Source organism: Dasypus novemcinctus, chromosome 24 (genome assembly GCF_030445035.2).
Source record: "Dasypus novemcinctus isolate mDasNov1 chromosome 24, mDasNov1.1.hap2, whole genome shotgun sequence".
Taxonomy (NCBI): Eukaryota; Metazoa; Chordata; class Mammalia; order Cingulata; family Dasypodidae; genus Dasypus; species Dasypus novemcinctus.
The window spans coordinates 25,482,320-25,508,653 of NC_080696.1; the positions used below are offsets into that span (position 1 = coordinate 25,482,320).

Below are 26,334 nucleotides of genomic sequence, written 5' to 3' on the forward strand. Positions count from 1 at the left end.
CAATTTACATAAAATGAGGTTAGGGTTTGGGGTAAGGATAGGGATAGTTCAAAGAATGTATGCACATTGCATGCTGAGAAGAAAAAGTGATAGAATTTTGAAGGCAAAATCCATACATTTTATCCACATGACAAGCTGACAAATGATACTCTAGAGCTCTCTCTACAAGGTAGCATGTAACAGTGAGAATTCATCAAACAATAATTCAATGTTGCTTCATTTCATTGTGAAGATTGATGTCCAACATAGTGGGTTTTCCCAAACTGCACGTGGAAGAAGAGGTTTCCTTTGCCAGTAAGCAGGAACTACTCTTCAATGGTGTGTAAACATTCAGGTGCAGTTCTGATTCACAGGAAGATAAGGTACAATATGTGCATTTACACACCTCTGAAGTACTGAATTATGCGGTCACCCCTCGGGCTGAAGTGTGGTTTGCTGGCCTGGCAGGGGAGCGGCCGCGGCAGGCCAAGCCGCTGCCCCCATAATAGGGTGGCTGGTCGGACTCACCGCCACCCCTGAAGGGAGCTCGGCATGGGCGCAGAGTGCCCTCGGGTCTCCCCTTCTCGGCAGCCATGCTTCCGCGGCCGCCCCTCCTCCCGGATGGCTCCACACGATGCTTGTGGGGCGGCACCCTTCTTCTTCTTTCTCCCTGCGCAGGCGCAGGGCGGAAAATTCCAATCTTCCCTTTTCCCCTCCCCCGACAGCAGCAACAGCCAGGCGTGGGCGGAAAAATCCAGTCTGCCCTTTTCCCTTCCCCCGACAGCAGCAACAGCCAGGCGTGGGCGGAAAAATCCAGTCTGCCCTCCACCCCAGCAACAGCAGCCACCAATCCCTAAACCCTGCCCCTTCCCCCAGCAACAGCGACAGCCAATCCCTAACCACCACCCCTCCCCCGTCCAGTACCGCCCACTGACCTTTCGCCGGCAACCAATCAGAACAGGGCGTGGCTTCGACCAATCAGCCTTCCCCAGCCCCTATAAAACTGTTGCCTCTCCCTCAATAAAGTGGACTTGCGTGTTTACCTTGTCTCCGCGGTAGTTGTTCTGCTGTGCCCCCTCCAGTCCTGAGAGCCCCCGACAAGGGCCTGGCCTCCCTTGTCCCCAGTTCGTCGCCTGCTTCTCTGGGCGACCCCTTCGTTGCCTGCTTCTCCGGGCGACCCCGTCAGCCGAACCGCGCAACCCCTTGTGAGACTGATCCCTCGTCTGCTGCTGGACCGATCCCTTGTCCCAAGTGGGTCCGACCCCTCGTCCCAAGCGGGACCGACCCCTCGTCCAGAGCTGGACCGACCCCTCGTCCGCAGCCAGACCCCACCTCTACCGACCGAGCAAGCCGCCGCAGCTGGCGCCCAATGTGGGGCAAGGCAACTCCACCACAGCCTCACTCCATAACCTGGCGGCCCCCCCCCTCCTTTCTTCTCACCGTGGGGCTTCTCTCGTGCAACATTGCTGCTACCTGAGCCTTGGCTACCTCATATGATCCACGGTGGTCTGGGAGAATCGCTGGATGGCTTTCTCCTTCCATGTCGGGGGCTTATACCGACCCGCTATGATTAAGAGGAGCCTTGGATTTCTCGGGAGCGCGCACTTGCACGTCTGAAGTAATCCTACCACAGCCCTACGCCCTCCTCTCTTCTCACCTTGGGACTTCTCTCGTGCAACATTGCTGCTACCTGAGCCTTGGCTACCTCATACGATCCACGGCGGTCTGGGAGAATCGCTGGATGGCTTTCTCCTTCCATGTCGGGGGCTTATACCGACCCGCTATGATTAAGAGGAGCCTTGGATTTCTTGGGAGCATGCGCTTGCACGTCTGAAGTAACCCTACCATAGCCCTACGCTCTCCTCTCTTCTCACCCTTATCTTTTCACTCTGCATTGCTGCTCCTGAACCTTGGTGACCTCATATGATCCACGGCGGTCTGGGAGAATCGCTGGATGGCTTTCTCCTTCCATGTCGGGGCTTATACCGACCCGCTATGATTAAGAGGCGCCAATAAAACTCTCAGGAGCGCATGCCTGAGCACCTCCACCCCTGCCTTCACCTCTGCCTCCTCCCCTCCGTGCTTGCTCCCATTTGCCTTGCTCCACTGCTCGTCGTTCCGCCCTCCCCTCGTCGGGGCCTTCTCTTGGCCCGCGACCACCGTCGGAGTCCCATCGGCTCCGACCCCTCATCTCACTGCGCACCTCGGCTCCCATCGCCGCGCTCTCAAGGTAAGGGCCCCTTTTCTTATCGGCTCCAAAAGGCCATTAGCAATGGGTAACATCCTATCTGCTAAGCAAGCCCCACAAGTTCGGGCCCTCGCCGGTCTCCTAGACACTCACCAGTGTAAGATCTCTTTGAAACAGCCCCAAGTCTTCTGTAATCGCGGCCCCCCATGCCGCCATCGCTCTCAAGAAGCTCCAGCCCCGCTAAACGGTCCGCAACCTGCTTTCTAGCACCCAATAACGTTTCTACTCTTGCCTCCCCATACTTCTGCAGAGCTTCCTCCTGTCTCGACCTCACTCCTCTTCTCAGCCATCCAAAGCGTCCCTTCTCATCCCCCACCCCCCTCCTTTTTTTGCCTGAACCCCCACTGCGTTGCAGATTGGGCCGCCCCATGTCGGCCTGCCCTGTTAACATCGGCCTCTCTCGCGCCTGTGGAGACTTTGGCCTTCCTGTTGTCCTCGCCTACGTCTCCACCACTCCCAATGCTGCCGCCACCACCGCCGCTGGTGCCCTGACGCGACTTGTCCTCACAACTGTGATCCTCCAGACCATCACACAGTCTGCCTCTGCCGCTCTTTGCCGCCAAGGAGAGATCAACTACCTGTAGCGCGCTGTCACTCTGAACTTTTAACAGCAGATAGACCTTATAGCCGCCGAGATCAACAAGAATTGGACATTGGCCACCCTTGCTTGCAACGGCAAGATACCGCCCCCCAAATTGTACATTTGTATCCCCGTCATACTCACCTCCCTCTTCAGCCCCGCTTCCCTCATTGCTTACTGCCTCTTGGGCCTCAGCTACTTGTTGCTGCTGCCATCCTGGCCCTTATTTGAAAAGAAGGGGGAAATGCGGTCACCCCTCAGGCTGAAGTGTGGTTTGCTGGCCTGGCAGGGGAGCGGCCGCGGCAGGCCAAGCCGCTGCCCCCATAATAGGGTGGCTGGTCGGACTCACCGCCACCCCTGAAGGGAGCTCGGCATGGGCGCAGAGTGCCCTCGGGTCTCCCCTTCTCGGCAGCCATGCTTCCGCGGCCGCCCCTCCTCCCGGATGGCTCCACACGATGCCTGTGGGGCGGCACCCTTCTTCTTCTTTCTCCCTGCGCAGGCGCAGGGCGGAAAATTCCAGTCTTCCCTTTTCCCCTCCCCCGACAGCAGCAACAGCCAGGCGTGGGCGGAAAAATCCAGTCTGCCCTCCACCCCAGCAACAGCAGCCACCAATCCCTAAACCCTGCCCCTTCCCCCAGCAACAGTGACAGCCAATCCCTAACCACCACCCCTCCCCCGTCCAGTACCGCCCGCTGACCTTTCGCCGGCAACCAATCAGAACAGGGCGTGGCTTCGACCAATCAGCCTTCCCCAGCCCCTATAAAACTGTTGCCTCTCCCTCAATAAAGTGGACTTGCGTGTTTACCTTGTCTCCGCGGTAGTTGTTCTGCCATGCGCCCTCCAGTCCTGAGAGCCCCCGACAAGGGCCTGGCCTCCCTTGTCCCCAGTTCGTCGCCTGCTTCTCCGGGCGACCCCGTCAGCCGAACCGCGCAACCCCTTGTGAGACCGATCCCTCGTCTGCTGCCGGACCGACCCCTCATCCCAGGTGGGACTGACCCCTCATCCCAAGCGGGACCGACCCCTCGTCCAGAGCTGGACCGACCCCTCGTCCGCAGCCAGACCCCACCTCTACCGACCAAGCAAGCCGCCGCAGAATTATATCTTGAAATACAACAGGTACACATGAACAGATATGTCCATTTGAGCCTGATTGGTCAAAAACCTACTCAAGTCAGATCAGTACCCAATTATATGTGGTTCCTGAATTGGAATAATCAATATTCAATCAATGACACTGAGTCTAAAATACATATGGAAATTCAAAGGGGAAAGGATTATCAAGGGAATTCATGAAGAAATAGAGGGAAAGAAGTCATTCCTTCCACAGCAATTCTCTATGTAATTAATTCAGTTTCTTCTAGCAAACATATAAGAAATTGAGAGTGCACATGGAGACTAAAACATATATGGATACCTATTTCATGATAAATGTGAAAATACAGAGCAATAGGAAATGAAAGACCTTTCGTTAAGTGAATAAGCCCATTTTCTGTATCTCAACTTTTTGGCCCACTGTGTCTTTTCATGTACTGCATATTATTATTTTTTCGAAATTAGATATGAAAATTGTAAAAGAAATTGAAAATACTGAAAAATCACCAGCTGTTATTTCCTTAACTCATTCTCACTATCCTCTCTCTCTGCAGTATTTTACTATTTCCCTTTTATACTTATGACATTTTCTATTTTTTCCATTGTTTACTGTGTTAATTCTGCTGTTATTCTTCTGATTTATCTCTCTCCTAAGCTGTCTATTAAATGTTGTTATAAGCAACAAATGAGTCCTTAATTTGTTATTTTATTTTCCCATTATTGAATGTTCATTTGTTGATTTTCTGGAATTTTCTGTTCTGTGTCCACATTCTCAATCATTACTTTTATTTCCTTGAACATTTGAAATATGTTGTATTAAATCTGTCTCTGAAAACTTCACTATCTTTGGCCCCCAATAGATCTCATTTCTCTTTGACTTTTATAAAATAATATCATTTTCCTGTATGTTTGGTTTTGTTTGTATATGTGTTGAATGCTAAGCCTGAAATATTTAAGAGACAAATTGATAACTAAAATACTGTTTTCTTCTTTGGGTGATGCACTTTTACTCCTTTAAGTCACTTAGGAACATTATCTATTTCATGTAGCCTAATTGGATCAAGAACTTTCAAACATGACTATTCCCTGGAAGCACAGGTATATGTTTGGTTTTGGCTTATTCTAGGGTAAGGTCATTTTGGGCTCAATCTTAAGGTAATGTCTCCCCCACAAAGTCTTTGTGTCTCCTCAAATGCTTAACTAGATTCTCTGCACCTCCATTCCCACTTTCAGAATAGACAGATGCTTGAGGAAAAGCTTTCATTTCCTGATATAGATATAATTTCCTCAGTATTCTTTTGACCCCAAATCTTTATCCCATTTGTTTCCAATGGCATTTCTTCACTATGGGGCCTTCAAGAGCATTTTTATTTTGTATTTTGTCCAATTTCTTTCTTTGTTTGAGATGGAACATTTGTCTCCATCATCTAAATAACCATTATTGTAGAAACATTTCCCCAGCATCGTTTTTATTCTAGTACATTGGCTGCAAATTTCGGAAGTCTCTTAACTAGCCCTTCTTATCCTTCCTATTTCCTGCTCTATTTTTCAGTGCCTTCTGACATCTCATTATCTTCAACAATGCACTAAGCCAATGTGTTATGCTTTAGCACATTGATTTTAAGATTATATCTAATATGATTCCAACTGGTACCTTGAATTCCTATCTTGATTTCCCAACATTTCTCACAATATTTTTTTTTACAAATGTAACTTTAGAAGAGACCTGAGGATAATGGCAGTCTCCACTCAAGGTTCTGATACTCCTTCTGGGAGCAAGACATTGTGACGAGAGGGGATGGACAGGGGATTTGAAGACTCAGTATCCTTCACCTTCCAAGGGAGAGGAGAGGAAGGTAGTGCAGAGTAGCTCAGCAGTAAGATCAGGAGTCTTCCTTCTCCTGGAATCTGCAGTCAGTACAGGTGTAGAAGACAGTCTGCCCTTCAGCCTCAGAGCCATCTGTCTGACGTGGTTTACCATTCCTCCACAACCACATTGAGGGCAGCATCTGTCAACCATGGGCCCCTGGAATTTGGGTCCTTGTTCCACCGCCACGGACATGGTTCTTCCCAGTTTGTGGAACACAAAAGAGGTCTTCACCACCTTCACTTAGAAGTCCTGCATGTTGACGGAGAAGTCACAGCCTACCACAGGCTGAGCACAAGTGCAGTGCGACCTGGAGCCTCTCACAATATCCATTTAATTAGAAGGTAGAATCATTTTGAAATGTAATTCATTCTCTTCTTAAAGTCCTTCAAATTATTTCTCATGAAACGAAACAACATCTGAAATCAACGGAGCATATGTGTTTCATCTGCCCTGCAGCCTCCGCAACCTGGTCTCTTTCTTCTTTCTTTCTTTCCACTTTACTTTCATTTATTTGTGAATAACAAACTCATTTATTACTTAGGCTTATTACATGTACTGCCTTTCTGCTTGAAAAAGATTCTCTCCGAATTACCTGCATTCTCATTTTCTCTAAGTCTCCACTCAAATATTTCTATCTCAGAGAAACTTTCCTTGACTATTTTCTCAATATTGGTATTTTTGGTTATTCTTTATTTTATTCTGCTTTATTTTATTTTGTAGAACTTATCATTTCATGGTATTATAATGATGATAATACATTTATGAGATTTATTTTGACTGAAAGTGTAAGATTCATGACTACTTTGCAAACTGTTATAATTACTTTATCCATAGTCCCTATACCTAAAATATAGCACTTCAGTTTCTTGAAATCCTGTGCTGAAAAGTAATGGATTAAAACACACTCTCATGTATTTATTTACTTTAACTTTTAAATGACTAAATCAGTTCTTCTAAGAGGCCACTCAAATTAATTAAAACAATTGTTAATAGAGGCCCAGACTCAAACTTATTGCTTAAAAATTCTCCAAGTTCCCTAAAAGCCATTATTGTAGTCTCTCAGATATATTACTTCCTGTCATGTGTACACATTTTCAGAAATAAACAATGTTTTCTATCCAATAACCTTAAGTTTGGAGGGCCCTGCTTTACAAAGAACTAACATTTCAAGTATTACATATATCTGATGCCAAAGGAATAACCTACATTTAGTAGTGCATAATGACATAAATCGTAGAAAGCTCACCCACTACTTCCACTGTAGTAATTCCAAAACAACTAAGAGCATGGTCTATACTTTTGATTGAAAAATCCATAAATATCATATTTCAGAATGCAGACCAATACTCTAGTAACTTCCAACATGTAAATATGTGAACACAACAAACTGATATTCTTCACTTAATGAATTTCCTTTCAGAAAACAGTAATTCAAGAGAGCAAGACACCTGCTACCATCTCCTGGAGTGGAGTCCTACCACATGGAAGATTGCAATGAGATGTCAATACAAGCATCTGGGGTGCCAAGAAAGACACAGTTTACACAGACACTGGATGGACCAACACTCTCAAAGGAAATGCTTGAGCAAGAATAGCTTCAATAGTGAACAGAGGTCACCCATGATCAGCAGGTCTTGATTTGCAGCCAACAAAGAGAGATTTCTACAGGCACCCCACATTTATCAATGTATACCAGGAATAAGAGTAACAAATCTGGTACTGAGTTCAGGCTTTATTTGGGGTCATAGGGAAAGCCAGCAGGTCATGCTCATTCCATCCCCTATCACAGTCATAATTCATACACATACAGAGACACATCCACACATTTTTATTAGTCACCTACACTGATTGTCTATATGTCTATTATTTTTAAAGAAAATAGAGTAGATTTATAGAGAAATTATGCATAAAATACAGACTTCCCATATATCATCCTATTATTAACACATTGCTTTACTGTGGTACATCTTTTCCAACTGATTTAAGAACTTACTTTTTTTATAGTTGTATTATTAATTGTAGTCCATAGTTTATATTAAGGTTCACCATTGGTGTTGTACAGGGCTATTTTTTAAAAATTGTTTACTTTAGCAATATATATAAACCCAAATTTCTCCTTTCAACCACATTCAAATATGTAATTCAGTGTTATTAATTACATTCACAATATTGTGTTTCCATTTCCACCACTCATTACCAAAACTTTTCCATCAATCCAAACATAAATTCTACAGTGTAATGATTAACTCATTTCCTACCCTTATCCAAACCCTAGTAATTTATATTGTACTTTATGACTCTATTTCTTTATTCTAAATATTTCATATCAGACATATAATACAATATTTGTCCAATACACACACATTTGAAACTACTTGCCTTTATATTATCAGAATAAAAATGATATTTTGTAATGGTGTGAAGTGTGATGAACTTTGAAAGCCATAGCTTAATACAGCTTTTTTTTTTTTTACCAAATTTCAGTTAATAAATTGTAATTATTAAAATACATACAATGGTACAATAACAGAAAGAATGTTGACTTCCCAACCTGGGGAGTTGTGCTACATTCTGTAATAAAGTACAAGAATTCTAGAGCACATAGGCAATGCCTAGGGAAAGAGGAGAGAACAATGCACCAGACCCTTGATATTAATATTTGCTCTTATCAACCTTGTTCTTGACACTTAGCCTAGTTTTATATATTGCCTAAGTGTTACCTCCTGAAAGCTTCCTTGTTGCTCAAATGGGACCACTCTAAACCACACTCAGCATATAAATGTACTACAGGGAAGCAGATTTGGCCAAGTCGTTAGGGCATCTGTCTACCACATGGGAGGTCCCCGGTTCAAACCCCGGGCCTCCTTGACCCGTGTGCAGCTGGCCCATGTGCAGTGCTGATGCGCACAAGGAGTGCCCTGGCACGCAGGGGTGTCCCTGCATAGGGGAGCTCCACGCGTAAGGAGTGCACCCAGTAAGGAGAGCCGCCCAGTGCGAAAGAAAGTGCAGCCTGCCCAGGCATGGTGCTGCATACATGGAGAGCTGACACAACAAGATGACGCAACAAAAAGAAACACAGATTCCTGTGCCACTGACAACAACAGAAGTGGACAAAGAAGAACACACAGCAAATAGACACAGAGAACAGACAACTGGGAGGGGGGAAGGGGAGAGAAATTTTTTTAAAAATGTACTACAGTCTTCCCAGCGTACAGGGCGGTATATGGAAAAATAGAATGGTATATGAAAAAAGTCAACTTATGTAAATTACAGATGATAGTTAATAGTACAATTTTAATAACTTTTCATAATTGGCAACAAATGTAATTAATGTTTAAAAAATTACAATTCTAAAAAAGTCATCAATTATAAAAATGTTCTATACCAATGCAAACTGTTGGTTGTGGGGTGGTGTAGAGTAAACCAGTATTTTATGCATGACGGATCTATAACCTCATAAATTCTCTAACAACAAAAAAGAGAGAAAAATGATATTAAAAAAGCAATGTGTGAGCATAAGGAAGAAAATGAAAATATAAAAAGATACAAATTATGGGGATGAATGTCACAGTCATAGAGATTTCCATGAACATGGAACATTGTTTTGCAATGGACTGCAGTTTTCTGTGTGCAAGTCCTTTACATTCTTAGGTTTATTCCTAAATAATTGATTCATTAATTTGCTACTGTAAATGGGATTTTTTTCTTAATTTCCTTCTCAGATTGCTCAGTATTGCCTCAGGTATTTTGGGGCACTCTGATTAGGTGTATAAATATTTATGATTGTTATTCTTCTTGTTATGATTGTTCTATTACCCCTTTTATTTATATCTTTGTCTTTTCCAACAGTTTTGCATTTAAAGTTTATTTTGTCTGATATTTATATAGTTAAGCCTGCCTGTTTTGGTTACTGTTTGCATGTAAAATAGTTTCCCAACCATATACCTGCAAACTGTTTGTGTCCCTGGGTCTAAGTTTAGTTTCTTCTCAACAGAATATATATGGATCATATTTTCTTATCCATTTTGGAAACCTGTGTCTTTTGATTGGAGAGTTTAATCCATTAACATTCAATGTTATTACTGTAAGGGCAGTACTTACTTTAGCCATTTTTTCTTTAGCCTTATATGTGTCAATTTTATTTTTATTTCTTTTTTATCCTTTTAGTTACTCTAATCAATAATTTTCCTTTCTACAGATGAATCCAACTCTTTATCTCTTGTTTCTTCCTTTTGACCTGCAGAAGTGCCTTTAATTTCTTCTCTTCTCCCCTTGAGAGAACTCTCTTGTCTGTTTGCTCATTGTTTGTGCTTGTTGTTCTTGCTCATTGTCTGTTTTTTCTTTCAGAGGCACTGGGAACTGAACCCAGGACCTCTCATGTGGGAGACAGGAGCTCAACTGCTTGAGCCACATCTGATCCCCCTCTTTGGTATTTCTTGAAAGGTATGACTCTTTGACAAATTCTCTCAAAAAAAGCAAGAAGGAATACAAAATGTAGAACTAATCAAGGATGTCCAAAGAAATATTCTTAATCAACTCAGTAAAATGAAGGAAGAGGTAAAGGATAATAAGAGGATTGGGGAATATACAAAAGGAATTATAAACATAAGTAAAAAGATAGCAGATTTTACAGTGAAGAAAGACACAATGCAAGAAATGAAAAATACACTAGAAGCCCATAAAAGCAGATTTGAACAGGCAGAGGAAAGAATTAGGGACATGGAAGATAAGATATCTGGGATTGTGTAGATAGTAAATAGAGACAAAAAATGGGAAAAATTCAGCGTGAACTCAGGGGGATGAATGACAAAATGAAACCACAAACTTGTATTATGGACAATCCAGAGGAAGAAGAGAAAATGGTCCAGTAGGAGTGTTTGAGGAAATAATCATTGGAAATTAATCAGTAATTATATCCTAATAATCACTTAAAATTATTAGGGACATGGATAAACATGTCCAGAAAGCACAATATACTCCAAGCCCAATAAATCATAGCAGACTTACTCTGAGACACATACTTATCAGATTGTCAAAAGCTCAAACAGAACCCTGAAAGCACGTGAGATCCACCACATATAAGGATAGTTCCATAAGATTAAATGTTGATTTCTCATCTGAAACCATGGAGGCAAGAAGGTAGTAGTATGACAATTGATTCTGTAAAAGACTGTCAAGTCCATTCATTTGGGGAAAAAATAGATTCTTCAACATATATAACTAGGAGAACTCTTTCATTCTTTTCACATGAAATGAAAGAGGACTTATCTTATACCACATAAAAAAGTAATATATAAATAACTAAATGTAAAATCAGGACTATAAAACTCCTATAAGACAATATAGCTGAGCATCTTCAGGATCTTGCATTGAGCAATGGTTTCTTGGACTTCAAAGCAAAAGCTCGGGAAACGGACTTTGGCCCAGTGGTTAGGGCGTCCGTCTACCACATGGGAGGTCCGCGGTTCAAGCCCCGGGCCTCCTTGACCCATGTGGAGCTGGCCCATGCGCAGTGCTGATGCGCGCAAGGAGTGCCCTGCTACACAGGGGTGTCCCCCCGCGTAGGGGAGCCCCACGTGCAAGGAGTGCACCCATAAGGAGAGCCGCCCAGCGCGAAGGAGGGAGCAGCCTGCCAAGGAATGGCGCCGCCCACACTTCCCGTGCCGCTGACGACAACAGAAGCGGACAAAGAAACAAGACGCAGCAAAAAGACACAGAAAACAGACAACCGGGGGAGGGGAGGGGAATTAAATAAATAAAAATAAATCTTTAAAAAAACAAAAAAGCAAAAGCTCATGCAAGAAAAGAAAAATAATAATGGGACCTCCTGAAAATTATAAACTTTTGTGCATCAAAAGACTCTGTCATGAAACTGAAAAAACAAATTCAGTGGTAGAGAATATTTGGAAACCACTTATCCATTAGGATTTTAATATCCATAATATATAAAGAGATCCTATAACTCATCAATAAAAAGACAAAAATTTAAAAATGCACAAAGACTTGAATATACATTTCTCCAAAGGGGATATATATTTTGCTAAAAAGCACATGAAAAATGCTCAACAACACTAGCTATTAAGAAATGAAATTAAAAGCCCCAATGAGATATCATTTCACACCTTCTAGAATGGCTGTTACTAAAATAAAAAGGGAAACTATAAGTTTTGGAGAAGTTGAGGAGGGATAGATTGGCAGTAATGTAACATGGTGTGGCTGCTGTGGAACTGGGTTTTATAATTTCTCAGGATGGTAAATAGAGAATTACCATATGACCTGACAATCCCACTTCTAGGAATATAATCAGAAGAATTGAAATTAGGAACTCAAACAGATATTTGCATACTAATGTTCATAGAGCCATTATTCACAATTATAGAATTGCCAGAAGTTGGAAGCAAACTCAGTGTCCATCAACAGACGAATGGATAAGCAAAATATGGTATATGTTTACACAAGGGATTATTATTCAGCCAAATCAAGAAATGAAGTCCTAATGCATGCTAAACTTGGATGAACCTTGAAGACATTACGCTGACTGAAATATGCCAGAAAGAGAAGGACAGGTATTGTATTATCTCTCTTGTTATGAATGAATTATAATAAGCAAACTCATAGAGTTAGAATATAGTATATAGGTTATAAGGGGATAGATTGTAGTTAGAGAATGGGAGTTGATGCTTAATCTGTAAAAAATTTCTATTTAGGTTTATTATAAGTGTTTGGAAATGGATGGTGGTAATGGTAGCCCATTATCTTGAGTGTAATTAACAGCACTGAATTATATAGGTGAACATGGTTAAAAGGGAAAACTTTAGGTCATATATATTACCAGAAAAAAATTTAAAGATAAACCATAAGACTTTGTAACATAGTGAACCCTTTTGTAGAGATGGATTATAGTTAATAGCACAGGTATAAGAAGATTCTTTCATGAATTATAACAAAGATATTATGCTAATGCCACATTACTAATGGGTAGAATATGGAAAAATTAATTGAATATAAACTATGGACCATAACTAATAGTGCTATTTTAATAAGGTTTCATCAATTGTAACAGAGGTAAGTACTGTTAAAAAAGAGTATATTTACTAAAGAGTACTATCATCAATTCTAACAAATGTTCCACACCAATGTATAGTGTTGGTGGTGGGCTGGTATATGGGAATCCTGTATTTTATGTATGATTGGTTTGTAAAACCACAACTTCTCTATTAAAAAATGGTGTGGAATTCTTCCTAAATAACGTATTTATATATTGCCACTAATGTATTACTTTTGCAACTTCCAATTTGAGATGTTTCTCCCAAAGCAGTAATGGACTTAACAGAGATGAATTCATAATTATTGTTGTTGTTGTTTATTTCCCTCCCCTTTCCCCCTCCCCCTCCCTAGTTGTCTGCTCTCTGTGTCTACTTGCTGCGTGTTCTTCTTTGTCCGCTTCTGTTGTTGTCAGCGGCATGGGAATCTGTGTCTCTTTTTGTTGTGTCAGCTCTCCATGTGGGCAGTGCCATTCCTGGGCAGGCTACACTTTCTTTCACGCTGACCGGCTCTCCTTATGGGGCGCACTCCTTGTGCGTGGGGCTCCCCCATGCGGGGCACACCCCTGTGTGGCACAACACGTCTTGCACGCATCAGCACTGCACATGAGCCAGCTCCACACGGGTCAAGGAGGCCCGGGGTTTGAATCACGGACCTCCCATGTGGTAGATGGATGCCCTAACCACTGGGCCAAGTCTATTTCTCAGGCTGAACTTTCTTTCGTGCTGGGTGGCTCTCCTTACGGGGTGCACTCCTTGCACGTGGGTCTCTCCTACGCATGGACACCCCTGCGTGGCACAGCACTCATTGTGCGCATCAGCACTGCATGTGGGCCAGCTCCACACAGGTCAAGGAGGCCCGGGGTTTGAACCGCAGACCTCCCATGTGGCAGACAGATGCCTTAACCACTGGGCCAAGGCTGCTTCCCCAAATCATAATTATGAAATTGATTTAGTTTTGTCTCTGCTAAAAATCATTTGGAAACTAACTTGATTCTGACCAAAATTTGCAACATAATCAGGTAAACATCAGATTAAAACATTCTAACTTTTAGTTTTACAACTGTTTAGTTGGAATTCTCAAAATAAATTTGTGTCTGATTGTTGACAATACATGGAAATATTAATAGTAATTTAAACAATTCTGCAAACAAATCTATTACTATAGCAAGAATGTAAATATCCATGGAAACATAATTAGAGGGAGACAAAGTGGAGGAAAGTTAATTTCCCTGAGGATTAATTGTGGAAAACTTTTCTGCTCATGTAATGATAGGATAGTCTTCCCAAATGTAATAAGATCATCACCTTTTCACACTTACTAATGACAAAATTTTTAGCGGTTTAAACATTAGACTTGGACTTTAAATACATTGTGAGTCTTTGAGATGACTTAACTGGTTAAATAAACTTAATAAATTATAGACCCACTATGTTGTTGCTCTTCAACTTAAAGTGAGGGCAGGCTTGTGTGGTGTGTTTTGTGACTTTGTGCATGTGTTTCTATGTACTGCTGTTGTTTGTGTGCAATTATGTTTGGAAGAGATATTAGTTTAATCATTAACTCTTCATTGTGGGCTCCAATCAAGTACAAATTTAATACATCAATGAAAAACTGGAATCAAAATGAACATTTGTATCTTTCAACAATGCAGACCAATTTATGAAGTAAGATTCTGAGTCTCAGGAAGTAATGAAAATTCCTCACAATTCAATATTTATTATACTCTTTACTTTATGAGCATATCCTGAATTCCTTTCTATTTAGCTTGAAAATATCTTTGCTACACTATTTCCTTCCACCTTTTCTCTGGCAAATCTCTTCTTTTGAATGTTATCTCCTATTCAATATGTTTCTCATTTTAAATCCTAGTGAACATAAACAAAATATGATCTAAATTTATTAGCATGTGTGTCCCTGATTTGGGCTACATCTAAAATGTATAAGCACCGTATTGGCAAGAAGTTTCAACTATGCCCTGTTAAAATTTCTGCACATCATCAAAACATAAGAAAAAATGTTATTTATAATGAACTGATAGTTACCCTTTAATTCTTTATATAAATGTTTTAAGGTTTACAGTGCTTAATATTATCTAAAAGATATCAAGGAAAAAAGAAATTAAGGAAAAAAGGGTTTTGTGTATTATACCACTGTTGGTAAACAGTTAAACCTTACCCAAAGAGAAGCCTAAGTTTTGCCTTGGTTTCTGCAAGAGATTATCTAGGCCCTAGGAATGTCATGGCAGATAGAAGTGTCCTTGGTGACCTGTGCGGTGATAAAAATGTGATTTAGGTTGGTGGCATTGGGGTGTATAGTATTAGTCTCTGGAGGGTTTGGTGGATATAGTTTGAGATCAGTCATTTTTATACGATTGAACCCCATAAACTATGGACCCCAAGGCTCACACAAACTTCCATTTGTTTGCAGTATGCGCTGTCACACATTAATGCATAGAAATAACACTCTCTTGACTGCTTGGGGAGAGGATGACAGGAAACTTCATATTTGGTTCTTTTCCTGAAATCTGCCCTATGTGTCTCTTCCCTTGACTGACTTTAATCTGTATCTTATCCCACTTAATAGAATATAACTTATAACTGTGACTATAACAGCTCTCAGTGAGTTCTTGGCATTCTCCTAGCAAGTCAAGAAACCTTGACAGTGGTTCTGGGGACCCTCACATTTGCAATTTATTTTTAAAAAATGAGGTAGTCATGTGGACTCTTTCCTTTATGCAGTTGACTCACTTTCTCACAGTCCATTCCACTTTTTATATAAGTTATGCCAGTAGAAGATATATGACAAGCTAGAATTAGATTTCTAACGTCTAAGAAAATATATTTTTCTCTATTAATTTCTTTGTTGAATAAATATTGTGAAAGTTACACTATTGAATCTTGAACCCCAATTTGACTCAAATATCTAGTCAGTGATGAAAATTCAGTAACTCAAAATAATAAGAGAAATTAAATAAAATGTATAATTTACATTATAGGTGTTATTTTTCATATAAATCTTAATTAAAATTTTGCAAGAGGAGGGCTGAGAAGTGATACTGATGCTTAACATAAGTAGAAGTTTTAATTAACTTGACTGTAAAAATGTGGAAATGGGTAAAGTTGATGGTAACACATTATAGTGAGTAGAACTAATGCAGCTGATTCATAAATGGGACTGTGGCTAAAAAGAGTTGTCTATGAATGTAAATGTGAAGTTAAAGAAGGCTCTAGAATAATCTAGGTGGGAAGCAGATTAGGCTCAATGGATAGGGAGTCTGCCTACCACATGGGAGGGCCAAGGTTCAAACCCAGAGCCTCTTGACCCATGTGATGAGCTGGCCCATGCCCAGTGCTGATGCACGCAAGGAGTGCCATGCCATACAGGGGTGTCCCCCATGTAGGGGAGTCCCATGCACAAGGAGTGTGCCCTGTAAGGAGAGCCGCCCTGCATGATAAAAGTGAAGCCTATCCAGGAATGGGGCCGCACACACAGAGAGCTGATGCAGCAAGATGATGCAACAAAAAGAGATACAGATTCCAGGTGCTGCTGACAAGAATACAAGTGGACACAGAAGAACACACAGTGAATGGACACAGAGAGCAGACAATGGGGGGGGGGGCAGGAAGAGAAATAAAAAATAAATCTAAAAAAAATAGAATAATCTAGGGAATAAATAACATAGTGAACCCAGAACTTGATGAGAATTGTGGTTAAGAGTACAAATGCAAGAATGTCCTTCTATGAAGCAGAACAATATACATCACAGTTGAAAGGTGGTAAGAACATGGAGAAGCATGGGAATGTAACCTATGGAGTATAGTAAACAGCAATACTGTAATATTCTCACATCAATGCAAAGAAGTACTGTGATAATAATAGGGGTGTATTTAAAAAATACGAAATGCATGTTATAGACCATTGTTAGTGGCAATAGTCTGATGATATTATCTCGTAATCTGCAACAAATGTCCTGCAACAGTGTAGTGCCTTGGTGGAGGGGTGTTATATGGGAATTCCACACATGTGTATGATTTTTTTGTAAGTTCACAACTTCTCTAATAAACATATGTTTTGTTTTGTTTTTTATTTTGTGCAGACTTCTCCAGTCCCCACAACTGTAGAGAAGGCATGGATATTGAATTAGATAAGTATATTTTCTGATGAATAGGAAAACAATCCAAACTATTAACATAGACTTCTAATATAAGGCCAGGCTATACTGCCAAAACTTAGACAATACCAATTCAGAGCCTGCATCCACACACTCACTTCAGGAGACCTCTGCTGAGGATGAACTGGCAAATGATTACATCATGAAATGGTTATATTAAGAAATAATTCATTTGTTATCAAATCTCCACAATTAAGAATCATTTTTATGTCCTGGCTCTGCCATATTTTAGCTGGGAAACTTTGTTTATTCTTTTCTATGATGCTGAAAAAGCTGTATCTGGTATCCAACCAGGAAAGTTCTGCATTTTAATGCACATTCTGCAAGGAAAAGATGACATTCAGCACATTTGGTTGACTCAGGTGATGAGACTAGCTTCCACTGAAATGATAATGTGAGAGACTTCCTGAAAAATTTTACACTGAAACTATTTGGGGACTGACTTAAGTTCCATTATTATGACACCTTCTCCTCATAAGCTGTTTCTTTTCATAAGTGCCCCCAAACTGACCAAGTATAAATTAATGTCTTTGATTCCAAGGTAAGTTTTTTAAAAGCCATTTCCCAGCATCCTGTCCTGTGAGAGAGTGGAGAGGAGTAAAGGAAAAGCTGGGATGGAGGAAAGAGGGTGAAGATCTTGTTTGTGCTGTTTTGCTCACCTCCACCCACCCATCCCATTTCTGTGTTTTGGAAGGCCTTCCCAGATGCTGTCAACAATTTTCCTGCTAAATTGGCAGGGAAGAGATCAAATAGTTCATGGTTAATCCTCTCACCATTTTAACTGGGCTTCTCTGTTGGAAATTACTGACATAGTAGTAAAGTTCTTCATGCCACTTGTATTGAGCTTATTAAAATTCTAAAATATGTTCTCATTAAGATAGGCTTCATGAATTTTGCAAATCAAGAACACTTGTGTACTGGCACCCAGATCAAGAACTGTACTAGAACCCCAGAGGTTCCCTCATGCCCCACTCTAGTCAATACTATATCTAATGATAACCATTTTTCTGACATCCATCAGAACATATTATTTTCACATTTTTGTAATTCATATAAAGAAATTACCTGTGTTACTTCTTTTTGTCTCTCCTATCACAGAATATCATATTGGTGTTATTTATCTCTTTTGTTTATCATAACTATATTGAGTTTATGCTGCTTTTTGTATGAAATAACGTGTGTGAACATTCCAAAATGCATTTGTCAATAATAAGTTTCATGATGCTTGGGTACTTTTTTTGTTTTAAATTGTGCAAATATAAATGAGTATGTATCTTTTGGTAATGCATATCTAAATTTGTGGAATATAAACTGTTGGTTTGGAGGAATTGCTGGGTTATAAACTGAGAATATGTTCAGTCTTTGTTGGAACTGCCCCCACATTTCCAAGATGCTTGCAAAATGTATCCAAACACTTTGCTCCGCAAGGTATTTATTTGTTGTGGCTTTACATCTTAGCCAACAATTGATGTTATAGGTCATGTAAACACAAGCCAGTTTTGTAAGTGGTGACAGTGTTTCATAATGGACTTGTTTGCATTTCTCTGGTGCTTGGATATGTAGAGCATACTTTTGTATGTTTATTAGCCTCAAGTACATCCTCTTTTGTGAATTATATGTTCAAGCTTTTGGATAATTTTTATTTTGGTCACCTATCATGTTCTCATTTTTTGGTAGGAGATTTTATACACTCTTCCATATTCTGGATTACCACTTTCTACCTTACTGATGTCTTATAAAGAAAAGGAATATTTAATTTTGATATAGTCACATTTACTAATTTTTTAACTGCAAATTGTGTTTATTTTTTAAAAGAATGAAATATTCGAAAGAAAAAGATGGGGTCGCTGGGTGTAAAGTGAGTCAATTATGACACACTCTCCCCACACCCCAATGCTTCAGTGCTGAAGACCAAACAGAGCAATACAAAGCAAATCTTCAAGAACTCAGAGGGCTGGGCTCTAAGGATTGAAAAGAAGGACAAGGAGTCTTCCTTAGCTCACACCTACGTGTCCTTGTGATTTGGGAATTTATTTTGCCATCAAAATAAGCCCTGAGACCTACATATCATGCTCATATAATGACCAGGCCTAGCAGATGAACTGAGTTGGAATAATGAGTTGGATAATTTTTAAAAGAAGGCCTCCAAATCCTGCCTGCTGATGCTTAAACTTGCCCTATCAAGACGAATCTTGCAAGGCAAATTTGGTTGTCAGACTTCTGGGCTGCCTTCAAGGGCTAACTGATCTCTTAAATTGAGATGCACAACTTTACCTGATGGGAAGTTGCTCCGTACCTCAAAAGCTCAAGTCCTGAGTTTGGAATGTAGGTGCCAGGCACGCTTGTTTTGACCAACTTGAGTTTTATGTTGTGAGCATGCTAAAAAAGCACTGCACAGCAAATGGAGCACACTGAAATACACTGGCCAGGGTGGGTAGGCAAATACTAAGAAATAAAACAACTTGCTTAAAAATAATTTCTGACAATTGCCTTAAGAATAACACTGCAGGAAAAATACATAGTTCTGAGAATTCCAAATCCTTTCATATTTCTCCCTTTTCCATTTACTTTGTTACTCAGAGCAACATCATTTAATGGAAAGTTTAAAAATAAGCAGCACAAGAATACATGCTGTAAATGACCTGGTTAGATTAACCATTAAATAAATTTACAGTGCGTAATAATGTAAGGAAAGTAAAATAGTACTTACTGCAGTTTTGATTATTACCATGTTTAAGCCTTTTTAAAAACCAATTAATACTGATGCTATAGGAACATTTGAAGACAAATATACTTAATTTAAGGAATAAAGCACCTGAATAGTTTGTGCAGTTTTGTGAACTACACAACAAAGTCCAAAAACAGTCCAAAACAAAGTAGTTATTTAATTTTTAGGGAAAGTTTGATTATTGAAATTTTGTGTGCTTACTTTAGGTTATATCAACAAAACTCAGTCTATTTTTGTGTAAGTGCTTTCCTTCCTTGATATTATTGGTTTTGGATTTTAGATGGATTTCCTCCAAACGGAAAGTTCTTGTGATAAAAAACACTTTCAATTCTTATTAATGACCTAGGAATAGTGCAGAGAAATCTCCCTAAAGCAGATTATTTTTTCATTAAACTATTTTAGAATTTATGAATTCTGTTATTTCAATCCACAATTGTAGACATTTTCCCCATTTAGTTAGCTTTTTAGTAAACTATAATGCTCACACAAAAGAGAGTGAAAGTTACACTACCCCATGACAGTTTGATTTCAAAATCCTTTCAGAAACTAAAGTGATTAAATTGGAATAAAGAGTGGCATATTTCCCAGGTTTAGAATCGCGATTTTTTTCTTAGCTGTTTGGAAAATAGCTATCTCCCCTGCATTCATTTAAAATGTATCTCCTGAAGTGCAAGATCGGAGTTGACCAGTGATCAATTTAAAGGATTTATAATCCAAAATCACTGTGCATGCTTGGCATGGAGGCCTGGCTCCCAGGTAATTGCTTGGGCCTGAGGTCACAAACTGCCAGTTAAAATGGGAGTGTTTGTTTATTTCCAGGGGGCACCAATGGGAAGGGGCTAACCTTTCAGTTAGGAAACTGTACCAGCCCTTTACTTTGAGACTGCTAATCCTCCGCCTGAAGATTTGTCCCTGCCTCGCTGACACCAGATTTAAGGGAAGACGCCTAGTTTTAAATGCCATCCGTAGTTTTACTTCCCGCTCGACTTCAACACACCAAAGATTGTTAGAGTCTGTGTGGACCAAGGGAAAAGGCTTTGCAAGGTCTGTTTACCAACGGCGTTACCTCGGGGAAACCGCAGCCCTGCGAGCCCCAAATGACCTACGGCAAAGATTCTCCAAGTGGAGCAAATTTCCAGCCCCGCATAAACCCACATCCCTGCAGGGGGGACGGCCTCGCCTACCGCCTGCCGAGAGTGGTCGTCTCGCGTCCCGCGCCTTCCCGGGAAGGTTTCCAGCCAGCCGAGGCGCGGGCTGCACCGCCAGTGCACGAAAGCCGGGCCGAGGGGAGCGCGGGGCTCCGGGGACGGCGAGTGCCGAGAGCGCGCGGGGACCCGGGGGACCCGAAACCCAGCGCTGACGGCGGTGTCTTTCTGCTCCTCTCCAGCGTTCCAGCTCGGTTTCCCCCTCCCTGCCTCCCTCCCCCTTTCTCTCTCTCCCCCCTCAGCTCCTACTCAGGGTAGGGTGTGTCGTGACGTCACAGAGATTCCGCCCAACTCCGCTGCACGTGGCGGGCGTGGGCAGCCGAGCAGAGCGGAGCTGCGCGGGGGCGAGCGGGGAGTGCCCAGGACTACCGCGAAGGGGCAGGGGAGGCCGTGGCCGGGGGCGCAGAGTCGGAACCCGAGAAAAAGCCCGGAGGAGAGCGAAAGGAGGAGAGGGAGCTGGGCAGGGCGCTGGGACAGGAGCTGTTCGCGCAGCAGGCGCAGGCCCGTCCACTGTGGAAGGAGGGCGAGAGGTGAGGAGGGGATGGAGAAGAGGAAAGCCCATTTACTACTTTTTAAAAATCAGTTTAATTTGGCTTGTTTACAAAATTCTTACCATTCTAAATCACAAATTACATTTTATATCTTTTTTCTAAAATCTGTATTTTAAAATAATTCCTCTATTTTTACCTATAACTTTAATACCTTCAATCTATTTGGAATTGATGTTGGTTTATTGTGTGAGATGGAATCCTGAATTTTTTTTCATTATGGGCAACCACTTCACAAATTACCATTTATTTAAAAAGCCATCATTTGACCCACTGTACCACACTGTCTGCTTTTTTTTGTAAGTCATGGTTGCCTAAATGTGGGTATGCTTTCAAACTCCTTAATCTGTTATGCTAATTATTTCATTTACCCTTGTGCCACTAACATACTCTCTAATAAATAGATCCCATGAAAGTTCTTCATACTTGCTGACTTAAGTCCTCCCGCTTGGTTCTTCTAATTTAAGTTGACTTTCAGTCTTCTTGGCCCATTGCTTATGAACTTAGAATTTGTTTGCGAATTACTCACATTAATAAATGGTACAATCTTAAGAGGAATTATATTTAATTTAATATATGGAAAACTTTGGAGTTAATGGAATTTTAGCAGTTATGTCTATATGATATGTCCCACCATTTATTAAGGTTTCTTTAACTTCTTTCAATAATGCTTTGTAGTTGCCAATGTAAGGGTTTTCCACACATTTTATGACTGTTATTTCATAGTTTCATTGGTGTTATCTTTCATTTGTTTCCAGAATATGGAGATACAAATGCTTTGTTAATGACCTTCCAGACAATTTGTAATGAGTTATTAAATCCAAAGATTATAGATTACTTTGAAACTTCTAGATATAGTTATGTTATTTGGAAATAATGACAATTTTATGTCTTCGTTTTTATATGCCATTTATTACTTGTGTTAATTTCTTGTACAAATTGAGTCACAACAGTACAAATTAAATAGCAATGATGGTAGCTGTCATTCCAAATGGAATATCAGATGGAAAGTTTTCAAAATCCCAACATTGCTTATAATGTTGGAAACAAGTTAGGTATTCTTGTTTTTGTGAGATTAAGGATGGTCTATTTCTAGATTTTAAAATGGTTTTCATTAACTGGGCTGAATTTTGTAAAGTGCTTTTCCACATCTATTGAGATAACAGGTTTTTCTGTTTTATTTCTGTTAATGTAGTGAACTACATTGAATGCTTTTACAAAAGTTAAATGACATCGTATACATGAATTGGTTCTCCTTTTCATGAAATATTATCCATTTAATATTTCTCTGGGTTCCATTCACATTTTGTTGTGGATTTTGTTCCATGTCCATGATAAAGAATGTTCTCTTAGTTTCCATTCAGGGAATTAGCTTCCTATTTTACTATTCTATAGAGAATTCTGTCCAACATTGATAGGGAATACTCAGGAAACTAGGGCTCTATGACTATAAACATGCTATAGATATCTAGCTTCATTCCATTGTAGTTTATATACACTTTGGATTTTTCAATATTTTGAAATTTATAAGTGATTTGTTTAACCTACAGTAAATGTATGCTTTTCATAAATCTTCCGTGTGATTTTGAAAAAGTGAGTTATAATATTAGGTGTAGTGTTATATTTATGTCAATTAGATAAAATATATTATGTATCCCTTTCACATATTCCATGTACTCATTTAGTTTTTATTTGTGTGTTCCAAAAGCTATGAATAAAAGTAGGTTTAAGGTTTTTTGTTATTATTGTGTATTTCTTATGTCTCCTTTTGGTTTTGACTTAATTTATGCTTTGTACATTTTGAAGCTATGATGCTGGTTTTGATTGGATATGCCTATATAAAATAAATCCTGAAAGGGCCTAAAAGGATTAGCATTCTAATTCAACGATACTCTTAAAGCCTAAATCTTGGCTTCTAAGTAATTTTACCCAGAAAAATGATATGGGATTCTTTGGAGAATCAGTTGATTCAGGCCTGGAGTAGGGAAAAGAAAAGGTAAATGTAGAAATAAACTAGCATTGATACTTTATTCCATGAACTTTACCTTTTCAAACTCAGTAATGTAGATTTTTAAAAATCTATAAATTCTATTTCCAAAAAGATGTAATTTCATTTTTATATGCATGGAGAAACTACAGTGGTAGACAGGTAATTAAAATTAAGAAAAATTGTTTACAATTTTGACAATATAAACGTTTTAAGTTGAGGTTTTGATAAGATGGAATAAACTACAAATGTTTTTTTAAAAATCAAATCTAGATCCTCATTTGCTCCCAGGGGTGGCAGAGGGGTGAGCCCTCACCCACATGCCACCCCTCCTGCAAGCCACCCCAGGCTGCAGCGCTGCCTCCGGCTTTATTCCCAGGCCTGGAAGCAAGAGCAGCAGGAGGGGAGGGCCGCGCAGTGGGGTTCTGTGGCGTGGGGAGGGCTCCCACACACCTTCTCCTGTACTATGGGCAGTGGGAAAGGTGCACGATGACGAGTCTTGCCCCCCGGGGAGCTCCATGCACCTCACAGGCACGGAGGCTGCTTGTGCCTGGCCAGGGCTGTGGGTGGTGCTGAGACCAGCTCAGCAATAGGTTTACATGAAGGGAAGGTGACGCAGACCTGAAGAAATAAAAAGACAGAAAGACACAAGAGAGGAAATAAAGATTGGACCAGGAGACTCACGGTTTCTGAAACTGAGAACCTCAACCCTGGTTTCCACATTGTATTTATTTAGGAACTAACAAGCAGCTGTTTGTTATTTACTATAATAAGGGACAGGTCATACAAAGTTCAGATGCCTCCTGACACAAACATTTTTTCTTGCTGACCAGATGGTATTGCATCTAGTCAAGTTCTGATGCTCCCAAGCCCACCCTTTTTGTCTGTGTTATGGAAGCATTACAAATTCAAACCATGTTCCTTCCCATTTTCCCACAACAATTCCTGCTTTTTGTTTTTGCAAAGCAGTGATGACACATTTGGCAATTTTTTGCTGCTTCATACCCCAGAGGGTTTATTGTGTGCATCTAAGGAGGTTGCTCTTACTATGGCGAGCATAGCTACCAGCAAATTAGGAGCAGTAACTGGCAATTTCTCCTTTTCCAACTGTTGTTTGGCTTCTTGACTCAGATGTTTAATTTGCCTCCATGTGGGGGTGAAGCTGCTCTGGTCTTTGGAGTGGGACTCATGTAGTTTCCAGCATCAATCTCTCCATCTGCATGACTGAAGGTTCTGGGTTCCCCAGGAACTTTCATCGTCTTTTGGCATTCATGATATGGTTTTATTCAGTGAGCTGGTACCCACACAGGACATTCTCTGTCTCCTGGGGAAACACAATCATACCCTCATCTCCAGGTTAACAGCTTCCCTGTTGACCATTCATTAGTCAGTGGATCATTCCACCAAATTAAAGGTTTTTCAGAGTTTGGGTTTGAGTTTTCGAATTATTTTGGAAATGCCTTTCAGCTGCTGTCCCTTCCAGGGTGGTTCCACAGTTAAGAAAAGTAAGAGTGAATTGTGCTTTATGTAACTGCACTTGAAGTGTTTCCTTGTTTCCCCCTTTTTGTTTTTGTAACATGAGTTTAAGGGTTTGATTTGCTCATTCCAAAATAGCTTGCCCTTGGGGGTTGTATGGAAGTCCTATAATATGTGAAATACTCCAAGTATCTAGAAATCTTTTAAGGGAAACACTGGTAAAGCAGGAGCATTATCTTTTTAGAGAATGGGGAAGTCCAATTACAGCAAAGCAAGCTAACGAATGCTGTCTCACGTGTTGAGCAGTTTCTCCCATCTGAGCTGTAGCCTAAATGAATCCTGAACAAGTATCTACAGAAACATGAACATAACATAATTTTCCAAAGGAGGAGATATTGTTAGTCCTTGAAGCAAGGCCTTTATGGATAACCAGAGATGGCATGAAGAAAAGTTTAACATGAGAGTTAGGCAAACTAACTTTTATTACATCTGCAGAGGTAAGGAGCCAAGGCCAGTCCAAAGTGACTCAGACCTGACTTCCTGTGCTGCAGTTTCACTCTTGCTTAAATACCCAAGCTTCTACTTACCATTTGCTTTGATTACACATTAGTTTTTATGCATGTGGATGAACACACATAGCTGGTTATATAATTGTATGATTAGTATGTTCAGGAAATCACACTTGCAAATACATTGCATGATCAAGAAAGGGGTGAATAACTCCACCCCTGTGTGGGAATTTTACTAGGTTAATTAAGCAAGCTGAAGTGAGGACAGCAAGGGGCTGCTTCTGCTCAGGTCCAGCCAAATGGTCGAAGCTGGTTTTCATACTTCATTGCTTCAAAAGGATATTCTGACCACCAAAAGCGCAACTTGACCCAAAGAGAGGGTTGCATCTCATTACCTCCTGATTTACATAAAATTCTTTTCTTTGTATCCTAGCAACAGGGAGAGAAACAAGTTACTTTCAGGTGTTTGGTCATCCTACATCCATCAATATGAGTTACATCCATTTGCCACAGTGAGTTAGCAGTTAAACCACAGAGATTTACTCCAGGTTCTAGTTGTTCTGGGTTTTTAAGAATTTGACAGGATAGACAAGTCTGAACAATGTCCCTAACTTGTGTCCATGTTAAAGGAAAATGAGCTTTGAGGCCAGCTGCATTTATATGAGTTAGATTATGAAAATTAACATGAATATGAAAATGAATAGCTTCTTATAAAACAGGAGTGACTAATTTATCAGTGGCATTATTGCCTTGTACTAATGGTCCAGGTAAATTTGAATGGGATCGAATGTGAGTGATAAAAAATGGACTTTTTCTATTTCTAATTATCTGTTGAAGTTTATAAAAAAGCTTGTAAAGAAACTGATTTACATTAGGTTTGATAAGGCTGTTTCA

The 26,334-nt window shown here is 40.5% G+C and overlaps 1 long non-coding RNA gene across 1 annotated transcript in view; it reads right to left on the minus strand.

Annotated features, from left to right (window-relative positions):
- Window positions 1–21,212, minus strand: part of LOC131275752 (uncharacterized) — a 73,248-nt gene extending 52,036 nt beyond the window's left edge. The window contains exon 1 of the long non-coding RNA XR_009183168.1: window positions 20,900–21,212. This is a non-coding gene — a long non-coding RNA (uncharacterized lncRNA). The remainder of the gene's footprint in view (window positions 1–20,899) is intronic.
- Window positions 21,213–26,334: the final 5,122 nt, after the last annotated feature.